This window comes from Nerophis lumbriciformis, linkage group LG01, assembly GCF_033978685.3.
Source record: "Nerophis lumbriciformis linkage group LG01, RoL_Nlum_v2.1, whole genome shotgun sequence".
Classification (NCBI taxonomy): Eukaryota; Metazoa; Chordata; class Actinopteri; order Syngnathiformes; family Syngnathidae; genus Nerophis; species Nerophis lumbriciformis.
The window spans coordinates 37432203-37448605 of NC_084548.2; the positions used below are offsets into that span (position 1 = coordinate 37432203).

General features: G+C 41.2%; 1 long non-coding RNA gene across 1 annotated transcript; it reads right to left on the reverse strand.

Annotated features, from left to right (window-relative positions):
- Positions 1 to 12531: 12531 nt before the first annotated feature.
- LOC133619583 (uncharacterized) lies at positions 12532 to 16366 on the reverse strand. Its single transcript, XR_009817437.2, has 5 exons — positions 16286 to 16366; positions 15820 to 15921; positions 15703 to 15741; positions 14410 to 14532; positions 12532 to 14221 (listed from the first exon to the last, which is right to left on the reverse strand). It is a non-coding gene; the product is annotated as an uncharacterized lncRNA (long non-coding RNA).
- Positions 16367 to 16403: the final 37 nt, after the last annotated feature.

Here is a 16403-nt window from a genome sequence, read left to right on the forward strand (position 1 = left end):
TCATGACAGTACCCCCCCACCTTATGCGAGGCCTCTGACGAGCGCCGGGGAGCATCAGGATTGGCACGGTAGAAATCCTCTAGAAGTGAGGGATCAGCAAGGTAGGAGGCTGGCACCCAAGATCTGTCTTCAAGTCCATATCCCTCCCAGTCGACCAAATAAACGAGCCCCCTACCTTGTCGACGGACCTTGAGGATTTCCTTAACCGACCAAACCATGATCCCCATGGGGTAAGAACCTAGAGGGTGGGGGGGGGGGGGGGCAGGTTTAATCTGGGAAACATGGACCACTGGATGCCGCTTGACCGAGGGTGGGAGAGCCAATTTAACTGATACAGGATTTATGATAGACATGGTGGAGAACGGACCAACATAATGTGGAGCCAATATCTTAGATGGTACCTGGAGGCTGAGGTCCTTAGTGAGAAGCATCACTTGTTGTCCTGGTTTATAGGACGGAGCTGGAATGCGATGACGCTTGGCGTTGCGACACATTTTCTCGGATGCTCTTTCCAAAGCTGCACGAGCGGCTCGTCACACCCTCTGACACCGTCTAATATGAGCTCTAGTTGAGGGTACAGCGATCTCCAGTTATTGTTGGGGAAACAAAGGGGTTGATAACGCAGTGAGCACTCAAATGGAGACATACCGGTAGCGGAGCTCTTCAAGGAGTTATAGGAAAACTCCACCCATGGCAGAAACTTGCTCCAGGATGTGGGTTGACGACTGGCGACACATCGGAGCACGGTCTCCAAGCTTTGATTCGCCCTTTCGGCCTTCCCGTTGCTTTGGGGATGATATCCCGATGTGAGGCTGACCGAGGCCCCGATTCCCTTGCAGAAGGCTCTCCATACTTGCGACGTAAACTGAGGGCCTCGGTCAGAAACGATATCCACCGCAATACCATGGTGCTTGACGACGTGAAGTGTGAGTAGGTCAGAAGTCTCTGAAGCAGAAGGTAAGTTGCGCAGCGGAATGAAATGGGCTGCCTTGCAGAAACGATCAACAATTGTAAGGATAGTGGTGTTACCTCTGGAAGCTGGATATCCCGTGACATAATCCAGGGCGATGTGCGACCAAGGATGGGCAGGAATGGAAAGAGGGCGAAGAAGACCAGCAGGAGGCCTGTGTGACGTCTTACTACGGGCACAAGTTGAACAAGCAGCGATAAACTCCCGAGTGTCCTTGGCCATGGATGGCCACCAAAAACGTCTTTGCAGCAGTGATGGGGTTCGTTGAAAGCCAGGATGGCATGAGAACAGGCTTGAGTGCCCCCAATCCAGGACCCTGGGTCGTAGCTCCCGATGGACGAACAGTCTGTTGGGAGGTCCACCTCCCGGTCCTGGATTAGAATGCAGTGCAGACTTAACCAGGTCCTCCCCTTTCCAAGTTACCATCCCTATGATGCGAGTGGGAGGAAGGATGGGTTCTGCCACTGCCGGACCTGTAGGTTCTTTCAGAAATAACTGAGACAGTGCGTCAGCCTTAGTGTTCTTGGACCCAGGTCTGAAAGAAAGCACGTAATTGAAGCGAGAGAAAAACTGCTGCCACCTTGGCTGGCGGTTGTTGATCCTCTAGGCAGCTCGGATGTGTAGGAGGTTGCTGTGGTCGGTAAGGATCTGAAACTGGTGTCTAGCTCCTTCCAACCAGTGTCTCCATTCCACCAGGGTCTCATGGACCGCCAGTAATTCTCTATTCCCAGCATCATTATTCTGTTCGGCCGTGGTCAGGCGCCTGGAGAAAAAAGCAACAGGGTGAACCAAATTGTCATTTTTGGACCGTTGAGAGAGAATAGCCCCAATCCCCGAGTCTGAGGCGTCAACCTCCACCAAAAAAGCAGTTTCTAAGTCGGGATGGACTAGAATGGGGGCAGAAACAAAACGCTCTTTTAACTCCTCGAAGGTCTTCCTCGCCAAAAGAGTCCATACAAAAGGAACGTTTGTAGACGTGAGTGAATGGAGTGGTGCCGCAACTCTACTGAAGTCTTGAATGAATCGGCGGTAGAAGCCAGCGAAGCCGAGGAACCTCCGAAGTTCCGTCCTAGTAGTGGGTTGCGGCCACTTCACCAAGGCCTCCACCTTCTTCGGGTCTGGCCTTATGTGACCCCTTTCGACCACGAATCCGAGGAACTCCACCGAAGAGGAGTGGAAGCAGCACTTTTCAGCCTTAAATGGGTCGTACTTGTATAGCGCTTTTCTACCTTTTTAAGGAACTCAAAGCGCTTTGACACTATTTTCCACATTCACCCATTCACACACACACATTCACACATTCACACACTGATGGCGGGAGCTGCCATGCCGTCCCGCTGCCATGCTATTAACAAATAGACAGTTTTCCAAAAGACGTTGCAGGACAAGTCGGACATGTTTCTGGTGATCAGAGAGGTTACGGGAGAAAATTAGAATATCATCGAGGTATACTACCACAAATTGGTCCAGCATGTCCCGAAGAATGTCATTGACAAGAGTTTGAAAAACTGCAGGTGCGTTGGTGAGTCCAAAAGGCATCACCCGGTACTCATAATGCCCCATATGAGTGTTGAAAGCAGTCTTCCACTCGTCTCCCTCTTTGATCCGGACCAGGTGATAGGCGTTACGAAGATCCAGTTTGGCATATATGGTAGCAGGAGCCAAAGGTTCAAAAGATGAGTTGAGTAGTGGAAGAGGGTACTTATTCTTAATAGTGATGTTGTTAAGGTGACGGTAGTCAATGCAGGGACGAAGGGATCTGTCCTTCTTGGCAATGAAAAAGAATCCCGCCGTCAGTGTGTAGTCATATTCAGACTACACTTCTGGAGCATCAGAAGCGCCTCTCCTCACTAGAGTAGTCTGCCATTGCGACCAGTCAGGATACGCTGGCCATTGACATCAAGCTAACATCCGTAGCCGAGGCGAACGCTAGACCAAAAGCTAAGCTAATAGAATTGGAGAGCAGAAGTCGTCGGAACATCATAAGAATTGTCGGCGTACCGGAAAACATTGAAGGTCCAAACCCAACAACGTTCTTCTCTTAACTGCTGGTCGAGGTTTTGGGTGAACACACATTATTGTCGACTCCGAAGCTGGACCGTGCCCACCGCTCGCTAACAGCGAAGCCAGGCCCCGTGAGAGAACGAGGGCTGTTGTGATATGTTTCCACCGATTCCAGATGAGGGAGCAGGTGGTGCGAGAAGCTCAGAAACGCAGAGGCAAACTAAAGTACAAGGATTCCCCGATCCACATTTTCGAAGACTACAGCCCTGAAGTTGTAGCATCCGGTGTTTTGACTTTGTGCATGGCCGTAGACAACAGCCAATTAAAAGGTTCCGTCTATTAATCATCACACTGTTCCTTCAATCAAAATTATTAAAGGAGAACTGCACTTAAGCCCTCTAAACCAATATCCAAGTCTGCATCAGATGATCAATATAACATACCCAGAAGCCTTTTTTTTTTTTATTGTGTTTGTTTAAAACATGCTGTAAATATATATTTTCTCTGAAAATATGACTTATAATAGCCACAAACTGGATACAATTTTCTTTAAAATATTTAAAAGGTTTTATGGAATAATAAATGAACATCATACTATGATTGCAAATGATGCATGTGTGTTTGGAAATGGATGATCGATTTAAACATATTAGAAAAATACAGAACGGTATTTGAGGGAAAATGCCAATATGATGCATTAAAAAAAACCTGTCATTTAAACATATTGAATATATTGCATTTTACACCCTCTCTGTTGTTTAAAATGTTTACAGTAGATAGCAAAGTTATGTATCAAGTGTCCGGCAGCTGAAGGAACTTGTATTCATTTATTGTGGGAATGTCAGAGAATTAAAGGGGAACATTATCACCAGACCTATGTAAGCGTCAATATATACCTTGATGTTGCAGAAAAAAGACCATATATTTTTTTAACCGATTTCCGAACTCTAAATGGGTGAATTTTGGCGAATTAAACGCCTTTCTAATATTCGCTCTCGGAGCGATGACGTCACAACGTGGCGTCACATCGGAAAGCAATCCGCCATTTTCTCAAACACCGAGTCAAATCAGCTCTGTTATTTTCCGTTTTTTCAACTGTTTTCCGTACCTTGGAGACATCATGCCTCGTCGGTGTGTTGTCGGAGGGTGTAACAACACGAACAGGGACGGATTCAAGTTGCACCAGTTCGCCCAAAGATGCAAAAGGGGCAAGAAATTGGACGTTTGTTCCGCACACTTTACCGACGAAAGCTATGCTACGACAGAGATGGCAAGAATGTGTGGATATCCTGCGACACTCAAAGCAGATGCATTTCCAACGATAAAGTCAAAGAAATCTGCCGCCAGACCCCCATTGAATCTGCCGGAGTGTGTGAGCAATTCAGGGACAAAGGACCTCGGTAGCACGGCAAGCAATGGCGGCAGTTTGTTCCCGCAGACGAGCGAGCTAAACCCCCTATCGATCCTAGCTTTCCTGGCCTGCTGACATCAACTCCAAAACTGGACAGATCAGCTTTCAGGAAAAGAGCGCGGATGAGGGTATGTCTCCAGAATATATTAATTGATGAAAATTGGGCTGTCTGCACTCTCAAAGTGCATGTTGTTGCCAAATGTATTTCATATGCTGTAAACCTAGTTCATAGTTGTTAGTTTCCTTTAATGCCAAACAAACACATACCAATCGTTGGTTAGAAAGCGATCGCCAAATTCGTCCTCGCTTTCTCCCGTGTCGCTGGCTGTCGTGTCGTTTTCGTCGGTTTCTCTTGCATACGGTTCAAACCGATATGGCTCAATAGCTTCAGTTTCTTCTTCAATTTTGTTTTCGCTACCTGCCTCCACACTACAACCATCCGTTACAAAACATTCGTAATCTGTTGAATCGCTTAAGCCGCTGAAATCCGAGTCTAAATCCGAGCTAATGTCGCTATAGCTTGCTGTTCTTTCCGCCATGTTTGTTTGTGTTGGCTTCACTATGTGACGTCACAGGAAAATGGACGGGTGTTTATAACGATGGTTAAAATCAGGCACTTTGAAGCTTTTTTTAGGGATATTGCGTGATGGGTAAAGTTTTGAAAAAAACTTCGAAAAATATAATAAGCCACTGGGAACTGATTTTTAATGGTTTTAACCATTCTGAAATTGTGATAATGTTCCCCTTTAAAGAGTTGTGGTCTGCTGTGAAAATTGTTTGTTTGTCCATCCTAGGCCAGCGTAGATTACGTGAGGTGCCTGCGTCACGACACTTGCTAATGTTAGCCAAGTTAGCTCATTGTTAGAATAATTATGTATATATTATCATCATAACTTTATGCTTAAGGGCCGTTACTATAAAGGATTGTCAATTTGTGCTGAAATGGTATTTTTGTATTTGTGCAGAGCTCGCAATCCAAAAGATTGCTAGCCTCTTTATCGGTGTTGTGTCCAGACTCGGGCTGCTGGCTGCCAAGGCCGAACATTGGGTTCCGGGACCAGACAAAGCAGAGACTGGGCGATAACACCAGTACTCAGCCTGCTGGCTGCCAAGGCCGACATTGTGTTCCGGGACGCAGACAAAGCAGAGACTGGGCGATAGCACCAAGTGTCAACATATTTGCATTTTTGTATAATCATATATTGTGTCTAACTGGAGTTGTCGAGATTACCCCCCTTCCCTCAGCGACAGTGATGTAATAAGGCCATTTCCTAATAAATACAGGAGGCGCGCGGGCTTGATTTTTAGAACGTAGTTTGGATCTGTAACTAGAGTACAGCCCAAAACACGTGTCTCCTCGAGCTAAATTGAACTCGGTCTCTGCATGTTTTTCTGGCTTCTTGTCTGATTATTAGATGTCATCAGTGTTTGAACCTGACACTCATATGTGTTGAAGTGGAGGTGATTGAAATAAATGAGTCGTGTATGAAAAAAGCACAGCTTCCCCATTATCCTGACACGGTTAAGGACTACACGCCTATAGTGACCAAAGAATGGAAAAGTTTAGGCCCCCAGATCATTGTATTAAATTGTTTTAATGCCTCTGGACGTCGCATTTAATCATTTTTATTGCCGTTTGAGGCCTTAATTTTCGCAAAATCCATTTAAGGACTTAACGCCTTGCGGACACCCTGCACACACAGTACATTAATACACACAACCACACTTCAAGTTGATGGACATAACACTATATTGCTAATCACAATGCTAGTTTTGTTGGCCAATCACAAATTGTATTTATGTAACATTCTGTTATCCTTCTAGTGTGCTGTAATCGATAAGGGATCAAACTTTCTCGTTTTGAACTTCTATTTAATTATTGCTACACAATTTTGGCCTGAAAACACACTCATTTTGGGCAAACTTACTTAGGATTCCTTCAACTTTTTTCCGGTCAGGGATGCGCTTTCTTGTTCCTACAGGTTTGTTTCCAGGGTGACCAAAAGGGACAGCAATTTGACACTCCTCAGCTGTAAAAAAGTGGTCAAAAAGTGCACGGAATAAACGCATACAATTGGGCTTTGAAGTGTGACTCATGGCAGCAAGGCGGAACGATGATATGAATACGCCGCTCTCAGGAAAGAGCTCCTGCTGGCCCGATTGTTTAGGAGGGCTGTCGCTGTATTTGTCTCCAACGAGGTCGCAGAGAGTTTGAAGCACTCTGACTTGGCCCGGATCTGAAAGGGAAAAAATAGTACAAACAATGCCAGATTGAGAAAATAATGTGTTCAAGGCTCAATCACAAATGTAAGTAAACAAAACAATTACATCATGAATAAATTAGCATTAATTACTTGCCTATTTTCAAGAGGACTCCTTTGATTTGTTGCTTTTCTCGCAGGATTTTTTTGAACTCCTCCCTACATACATCACATTTTTCTGCCTGCAGTCGATATGAGATAGTGTCCTTGACAGATGGGTTGCCTGCATTTCTTCTGTCCGGTGCCAAGAAAGCTAGGTGTCTAATGTCAGGTGAATTCACCCCGCGAGCTGGCAAGCCAACCGTATTGTGTACGCCGGGTGAAGGACCAGAGGTGTTGTAGACACTTGGTGATGGGCCAACGGTGTTGAAGTCATACAGTGATGGCTGAGTGTACAACCTCCATAGAGAGATCGACCTTTGGTGCTGAGGCCATACGGTGATGGGCTAGATGTATGGCCTCAGTAGGGAAATTGACAATTGATGTGGAGGCCATACGGTGATGGGATGGCTGTATTGCCGCTGTAGGGTGATGGACCAACGGTTCCCTCTTTGGTAAACCTATCATAAAATTTAATTGAACCATAGATTCCAATTCTATAAACACAAATTTTCCATATATATATATATACAATATAAAAATAGATGAGAAATACTGAACTACAAAAAAATTACTGAAATGACCCGCATTTTAACCTCTAGCGGCCAAAGTGGCGCTTAGTCTATGTACAGTGAAGAGAACAAGCATTTAAAAGACTGGCGATTCTGTAAAATTGACCAAGAATAGAAAAAGACGGCGACTCGCATCTCTCAAAGACTCCCAGAATTTGGTCAAGTGCCACAATCAACGCAGCCAGGGTTCTACAAATGAGTAATCTCAGTCAGTATGGCTTAAATGAAACTATGTTTGATACAAAGTGACTACATTCCAATGCATGGCCAGACGGCGTTAGCTTGGCTCTTTGTAGCCATGTCCGGGGGCTACACTGCCGGCATCAACCTTAATAATCAGCATACGAGGAGTTTACAATATATATATGACTGATGCCGTGGTTTTTTTTTCTTATTCTTCCCTTTGTTAATGAAGACCTGTCTTGTCATGTTTAACCATGTCAATTTAACGCTAACTCCAGGCCTGACCGTGAATATTACATCTGTGTGGTCACTCATTTAATCCACTTTCAATCACTTTCTTTGTATAACCTTTCAGCTATTATATTATGCGGACATTTCAGAGCTAACCTGTCTAATATACAGTTATTGGTATTATTGCTACAAACAACTAGTAATATTGCTCATTTAATTTGATTTTTTTTAGATCTCCATTTGAATTATTTTGTCTCCTCTTTATGTTTATTTATTTTGTCCTACTATATATATATTTACACTGTTGTTTACTTTTTCATTGATCATTATTTGATCTAGCTACTGATTTATTTACTTCATAGTTTGTTACTGTTATTCCCTATCTCGACATTTATAATGGTATATACATTTATATATATGTATATATATATACATATATATATGTATACTGTATATATATATATATATATATATATATATATATATATATATATATATATATACAGTATACATATATATATATATACAGTATATATATATATATATATATATATATATATATATACAGTATACATATATATATATATACAGTATACACATATATATATATATATATATATATATATATATATATATATATATATATATATATATAGCCCCAGATATTTACTTATATTTTTATTATTTAATTTTATTAAATAGTTTTTGTTTATTATATTTTATTTTTCTCTCTCACTGATGTTGTCTTAACATTGTGCACCCTGTTTCCTGAGGGAATATATTGCAGTTTTGGTGCACTTTAAAATGTTCTGACTCAACCAAACTGTTGCTCTCGGGAGGTGGAAAAACTAGAAGCCGATATGGATATGTCCAGGCAGGCGCAAAAACAGCGCACTGCTGTGAAAAGGAAACTTAAGGTTCAGTTTTGACATTGGGGTTCTCAGGTCCTGGGACTATGGCCCTGTGGTTGCCAGGTTTAATCTACAAACCCTGTTTCCATATGAGTTGGGAAATTGTGTTAGATGTAAATTATATTCAATTGAATGCAGTACAAAGTCAAGATATTTGATGTTCAAACTCATAAACTTTATTTTTTTTTTGCAAATAATAATTCACTTAGAATTTCATGGCTGCAACACGTGCCAAAGTAGTTGGGAAAGGGCATGTTCACCACTGTGTTACATGGCCTTTCCTTTTAACAACACTCAGTAAACGTTTGGGAACTGAGGAGACACATTTTTTAAGCTTCTCAGGTGGAATTCTTTCCCATTCTTGCTTGATGTGCAGCTTAAGTTGTTCAACAGTCCGGGGGTCTCTGTTGTGGTATTTTAGGCTTCATAATGCGCCACACATTTTCAATGGGAGACAGGTCTGGACTACAGGCAGGCCAGTCTAGTACCCGCACTCTTTTACTATGAAGCCACGTTGATGTAACACGTGGTTTGGCATTGTCCTGCTGAAATAAGCAGGGGCGTCCATGGTAACGTTGCTTGGATGGCAACATAAGTTGCTCCAAAACCTGTATGTACCTTTCAGTATTAATGGCGCCTTCACAGATGTGTAAGTTACCCATGTCTTGGGCACTAATACACCCCCATACCATCACAGATGCTGGCTTTTCAACTTTGCACCTATAACAATCCGGATGGTTCTTTTCCTCTTTGGTCCGGAGGACACGATGTCCACAATTTCCAAAAACAATTTGAAATTTGGACTTGTACACCACAGAACACTTTTCCACTTTGTATCAGTCCATCTTAGATGAGCTCAGGCCCAACGAAGCCGGCGGCGTTTCTGGGTGTTGTTGATAAACGGTTTTCGCCTTGCATAGGAGAGTTGAAACTTGCACTTACAGATGTAGCGACCAACTGTAGTTACTGAAAGTGGGTTTCTGAAGTGTTCCTGAGCCCATTGGTGATATCCTTTACACATTGATGTCGCTTGTTGATGCAGTACAGCCTGAAGGATCGTAGGTCACGGGCTTAGCTGCTTACCTGCAGTGATTTCTCCAGATTCTCTGAACCCTTTGATGATATTACGGACCGTAGATGGTAGTGATGGGATCGGCAGTTCTTTTGACTGTACTGAATCACTAGAATCAGTTCCTTAAATTGATTCGTTCAAAAAATGTGTTCACCGAATCACCCCCCCCCCCCAAAAAAAAGGAGGGGGGGGGGGGGGGCGTGCGTAGTACAGTACAGTGCAGACATTCGTGGGAGAAGCAGCAAATAGGGTGAACGCGAGTCCCTACACAGCTCTGTGCATGCAGTACACCAGGCAGTGAGTGACTGACACAGCGCCACAGTCAGCACAGTTCAGTACGTGAACCTGAATCACTTCTGCAGCAGCAGTTCTGTGTGCAGGTCGGCGAATCACCGAATCACTTCTGCAGCAGCAGTTCTGTGTGCAGGTCGGCGAATCACCGAATCACTTCTGCAGCAGCAGTTCTGTGCGCAGGTCGGCGAATCACCGAATCACTTCTGCAGCAGCAGTTCTGTGCGCAGGTCGGCGAATCACCGAATCACTTCTGCAGCAGCAGTTCTGTGTGCAGGTCGGCGAATCACCGAATCACTTCTGCAGCAGCAGTTCTGTGTGCAGGTCGGCGAATCACGAGTCAGTCAGTAACAGATTCCCCAGCGGCAGATCTCGGTGTGTGTCAGTTCGCGAACGACACAAGCCCTCAGCACCCAATGAATGACACGCACAGTGACTGAACGAGAGCCTCAATGTGACGTCCTCCTCCGCGACACAGTCAGTTCTCTGTGTCAGTAGGTTCGCGAGTCCTGTTGTTAAATATGTTTTATTGCACTGAAATGAAAATAAGAAATAAATAAAAGTGGGAAATAAAAAAAATAGTTATAGCCTACTAAAATGCTTGCAATCAACAGTTAAAGAAATAGGCCTCGTTTGTTTAGTGCAAAAACAAATATTAAATTAAGAAACCCTTAACAAATGCCAACATAAAAACTAAATGTTCTGTAGCAAAGAAAATGTAAACTTAAATATGCAAACAAAAAGAAAATAAATACCTTCAAAATAAAACAAATAAATTAAGAGCCAGAAATGCCAACATAAAAACTAAATGTAGCCTACGTTTAAAAATATAACAAAGAAAATATTAACTTAAATGTGCAAACAAAAAGAAAATAAATAGGCTACCTTAAATAAAACAAAACAAATATTAAACCAAGTGCCAGAAAAGCCAACATTAAAACTAACATTTCTGTAGCTTACATTTAAAAATATAAAAATGGAAATATCAACTTAAATATGCAATAAAAAAAAGAAAATAAATAGCTTAAATAATATAAAAATCAAGATAAATAATAGCCCATGTATATGTACATACATTAGTTATTATTTTTATTTTAAATCTTCTCAAACAGCCTGCCCTACACTTTACCCCCGCCCCTCCCCCCCGCGTCGCTGCTGCTCAGCCCTGCCTGCACTGACTTTCTTTCTGTCTCCTCTACTCTCATAACTTTATGTGTTGAGATAATGGGGACGGGGCGTGTGTGTGTGTTTGTTTTCATGTGGCTTGAGTCAACATTAGCCGTTAGCTTGAAGAATGAATGGAGAACGGATGCCAATGGCATGAAACATATCCCCGCGACGGGAGGAGAATCACTCGCGGCATCGGGGCAAGCAGAGCAGAGAGCGAGAGCGTTGTCGTTCACTGAGTGATTCATGTCGCGATGAACGAATCGTTCGCTCAGTCCCTCCCCCCGCCCCCATGATGAGTAGCTGGCTGTGTCGTTCGCCGACGTCACAGAATGCGCCAGTTCCACTCATACCGGCATGGTCGCGGCGGAACTCAACTGAACTGAGAAAGGAACGAATCAGTTCATGAAGTGATTCGGTTCAGTATGTTCACTCAAAAGATTCGTTCGTTCGAACGAATCGTTCGGGAACGACACAACATTAGTAGATGGTGAAATTCCTAAATTCCTTGCAATAGCTGCCCATAGCAAAGCAAAATTGAAGATGAGATCTCATATATGTCTTATATACATCTCCTAGACATAAAAGAGCACGAATCGAGACCAAATTAGTTTTCTCATTCTTCTCAGATGTATCTCGTGAGAAATAAGGCTCACAGTGAGCACTGTGAGAGATCTCAAAGTTGTCTAACAGTTATCTCTTTTCCCGATTTCAACTAAGAGCAAAATGAGAGATGAATGAGCTGGTCTCCAATATGTCTCAATTATGTCTCAGTGAGAGATATACATGGTTTTGTTTCTCACTATTCACTGTTTGAGTTCTCAGATGTCTCTTTTCTATTTCGGCAAAAAGAAAATTGATGAGTATTCAATATGTCTCAATGATGTCTCAGTGAGAGATATACTTGGTTTTGTCTCTCACTGCTCACCATTTGAGTTGTCAGATATGCCTCTTTTCTATCTTAGGAAAAATAAATTAAAAATACATTTTAATTGGCACAATTTAATTATACCTCAATCACACTCCAGTTTATCTCATGCCAATATTTGGAGTAAATAATTAATTCAGGCAATATGGATATATGGTCTGTAATCTATATGGTTTAATGCATAATGTTCTACTTAATTTGTTGATTTCTTATACACATGCCATGTGCAGTAACTCAGTGACTACAATTGTGAGATTTAAAACTGAACCCAAACAATACTGTTATGATCACAAGACACTTTTTTAAGACCTTTTAACATTAGTGAACTTTCTCGAGCAGTGATTCTCAAACTCTTTTCACAAAGTACCACTTCCGAAAACCTTTGGCTCTCCAACCACCATGATAAGGACTAATATTAAAATACAGTAGCGTAGTAGGCCTAAATATTCATTAAAAAAGACAGTGGTTTTATTTAACAAGTACATTTTAATATATTGGCCACTGAAATATTACAGACAATGCAAAAACTTAATCAACAATGATACTCCATATACAGTACATATTTACAGACTTTTACAGCATCCACGGCAACATCTCATCGGTGTGTATTTTCAGAGCATTTATAACAATGATCAAATATTTGATTTGTGACTTCTTAGGCCAGTTGAGTTTGGGAAATGAACTGCAAACACAATGCCAGGCACAGAAATGAACTGCAAACACAATGCCAGGCACAGATGTGAAGTCAAGGAAAACAACTTTACCCAATATGTCATCCAATCATACTACTGTACTGGCAGAGGTTTCCAATAGGGGAATAACATGACTTCATGTACCATTTGTTACACTATCTTGCAGCAAAGAAAACCCTGCATGTTTGAATTCACGAAGGAGGGCCCATTTGATAAAGAAGAAATCAATCTGTCCATACTTTGTTTGTCCGTCATTTGAAAAAAAAACTGTAAAATTGTTTCTACTATTACCTTTACCATAGTGTTTTGATGTGAGATAATTTCTCTTAACTTGTGCCCTGTGAAAGATGCTTACTGTTCCAGAATTGATGCAGTGACCAGCATGTATTTGCAATGCAGAGAGGTGAACTGTGTCCAATAGAAGTTCACTAGGTGCTCCATATAGTTTAATCCTAGACAAATATTTGTTTTCCTGACAGAAACTATCATCTTTAGTCATATGTCTGTAAAATTCAGCTATGACATTCCCTGGTTTAATAGTTTGTGAAATAACAGGAATAGACTGCACAAGTTTGACTACATTTACCATCTGCATAGGTATATTTTGAGTACCATGTATGAGCCTTAACAAATATCAATTTTTGTCTTCATCGGTGTTCCAAGTGAGATGTTTTTAGGGTCACTAAGAGGACCAAACCTATCGACAAGCTGTTTGTAAACTTCTGCATCATATATATCTTCAATGTTGTTAGCATCTGCCTTCTTTCTGCTTAATCTGAAGTTAAGCTTCTCCTGAAAACCTGGCTTGAGGAACAATGACCTTATGTGAGCCTTAATTGGAACCTCTATAAAGGATGAGGATCTTTCTTCTGACACACTGGTCCCACAAGACAGACATTTTATTTGTTTACTTTCTAATGGCCCAAAACAATTACTGCAGTATTTATGTAATAAAATAGGCGATGATGCAGAGCGGGATAAAAGAAAGTTTTTGAACTTCTGCACACTGTTTAAGCAGTCTGCATTCATATTATCGGGACAAAGCAACTTGAACATTTTCAGCAAATCGCTTATAGGGCCTTATCAGTGACTTTATGACAGTTTTCATAAGCCATGATGATCAGAAGGCACTCTGCCACGGTTACTGATGCATTGTCATATAATGGTTTGTCTGTTGTGTCCTTGATATTTGACTCTTCTGCACACTCCTCACTCAAACTATCTTCAAATTCTTCATTAAACATATGCCCGTCATTGTACATCCAATCCCCCATATCAGGGAGAGATTCCTCAAATGATTGAGATGGATCATACTCAGCATCGACATGTAGTTCAGTTGTTAGGCCATCAGGAGGATCTATGAGGGCTGATCTGGAAAATGGTTTTCCATTGTCTTTGATAGAGTCAAAAGTAGAAATATGTTCATGTGCTGAAATTAAAATAGAATAAAAATCATTAAAGGTTTTTTATAACATTTTGTCACAAGGCAAAACATATAACATCTCAGCATATCGCTCACATTCTTACACTCAAAAGTTTGTCATATTTTAGCAGGATATGCTTTGTGACAAAATTCACAGCAAAACATTAGTTAGACACAGAAGACGGTGGGTGTACCTGGCGGGTAGGGAGAGGTTTGATGTTCCAGAGTGGTACATCCTGCATGGACACCTGGAGGTTGGATGTGTTCCATATGAAGAGCAGTGTTTTGGGCTCCTTCTGTTCCCCTGCTGCTACATCCTGACACAAAGAAGAGGAACCAAAAAACTTTAAAAATTAAAATAATTAAAAGAAAAGAAGAAAATTGCGAAACAAGAAGCAAGTTTACATAAATTGAACACATTATACAAATCTAGCTAATGGAATGCATTTACTTTGTTCCCACATCATGATCGCATTGTAGTTCATGTTTACGTATCTTCTGTGTTTGTGGTAACACATAATCCACAGTATTAAATGTAACTCATCACAATACAACATGCACTATAAAAAGAAAGTGTGGAACTTCAGTGATAAACAATGCCAATGATTAGTAAATACACAGCAGCAAACCAAACCTATGAGAAAGGATCTTGACGAGGGATGCAACATTATTGTAAATATTGCGTTATTTTGGTTTCAAAATTCTCACAATAATGCCGTGATGTGTGACGCTATCAAACGAGAACTCCCGTTAGTGTGTTTTTTTCTGACAATATTAAGTGGGCTGATCTGAGAAGTAAACTCGATCTCCCATGATAACCCGCGCAGTGTGGGACAACAAAGTTCAAACAGGGGACATTATATAGTGGCGAAAAAGACGAAGTGTGCAGGAGTGACGGGAACGTTTGTGCATCGTAGCTTGGAGGAATTGTTGCTGTGAAATATTTCTGTGCCTATAACTGCTGTGTTAGATTAAACTAAAATATGTGTGTTACTTGAAATTCTGGATGATTTTGCACCATTCCTTTGCACTTAAAATACCTGTTTATAATAATAAATAGGACTACAACATGAACATTATGTTTGTATTCAATTACAGTAAGTGTGTTTATCCTAAACATTCCTGCCACTTCATTTAACACACGTTGACATGTTTGTAACAATATCTTACCGTGGCTTTAACACTGTGACAATATAATACCATGACATTTTGATATTGTTACATCCTTAATCATGACTTGATGTTACCTACCAGCCTTAACTTGAAGATGAAAGGTTCAAAGAAGATTAATTACACATGCTGAGATAACTCATATTTCAAGTTTCATTCTTCATATATGTGCTACTGTAATCAGGGTAAAAGAAAGCAATATTTCCATGCTTGTTCCTGACAAACTGTGGACAGCTTTTTATCCATCTATCTGGTCTGTAAATCTCAATCAGAACTAATTCACATATACAAAGAACACGCATATACATATAACTTACTTAGACATTGCTCATCAGTCTCCACATTCACATTGGTGGCTGCAGGAAGAAAAATAAAGTATCACATATTATATCTGCTGCCAGTTTAATGCACCACCACTATGCCAGTCTACTCACCAATTGTACAGTCCTTCTTGATCGTTTATTTGAGTCGACTTCTTTACCGGTTCTTCTCCATCGTTTTGCAGGTTTTCGTTTTGTCATTTTGACACTCCAATACTATGTGAATACAGACAAAGGTTGCTGGAATACACTGTGGAACTTCTTGTAAATGTAAAACTCTATATTATGTTGAAGCAGTGTATGTTCAGTAATTTATATTGTTCCACTTCCAATGTTCTCTGTACATTTATGTCTATCATTGTTATTTCACTATGGGATGTATAAAGTGTATCTTATCACTTGCGATGCCTCGGTGGAGGTAAGTATCATAGCTTCGAGCAAGGTGGTTGCGCCGTTGAATGCGGCATTTATAGCTCTATTTTCGTAACACAGTGACGTTACATTAGTTTGATGAATAATAACTCGTGTGTGTTAAAGTAATTTAAATACCAAAACAAAAACAATAAATGGTATTACTTACTTTCAGTCGTTATTCCTTCGATGCTGAATTGTTTCCTCCAATCGATACAAGTCACATTCGCCCACTAAATGCGCATGCGTGTTTTCCAGGAAGAGCAAATATGATTGGACAGATTCAT